Genomic DNA, 584 nt, shown 5'->3' with positions numbered 1-584 from the left:
GCATGTGGCTGCAGACAGTATTGCGAATACCTCTGCTTGAAATACTTGAGCACTAGCTTAATGGAAAGTTTAATTCTGTGCCCATGCATTGTACTCAGCCTTATCAATTGCTTCAGTTTTGTATCATTTTCAGCACTTGGACATTGTCAAAGAATATGTTTTAATGTGGTCCGAGCTAGTTTTCATAAACTATTAATTCCGTTATACTGTTATTTGTTTCCCTATATTCGATCCAAATAATATTTTATGCTATATTAAAATTAGCTTTCACATATGTAAACTAGTAGTATACATATGTTAACTGATATGTATACATCATCAAACGTGGAGCGACATGAGCTTATTTAATGAGAATTAAAGAAAATAGGCAGTGACAAGAGACAGAAAAACCTGCTGAAATCTAGATATAGCCAAAATGGTGATAAAAGAGCTGCCGATATTACAATACTGCTCTTCACCGCTGACAAAAAACTTTCCTTAGAACCTAAGGTTAGCTATCTATACCCTAATTCAGTGGACTGGACAAAAGGTTCAGAAGAAACTGAAAAACACAACAAACCCTTTTAAACCGTTAGATCAAGGAA

Source organism: Halyomorpha halys, unplaced genomic scaffold (assembly GCF_000696795.3).
Source record: "Halyomorpha halys isolate HHAL.00 unplaced genomic scaffold, Hhal_1.1 Scaffold249.1, whole genome shotgun sequence".
In the NCBI taxonomy this organism is placed as follows: domain Eukaryota; kingdom Metazoa; phylum Arthropoda; class Insecta; order Hemiptera; family Pentatomidae; genus Halyomorpha; species Halyomorpha halys.
This window is presented reverse-complemented; position numbering follows the sequence as displayed.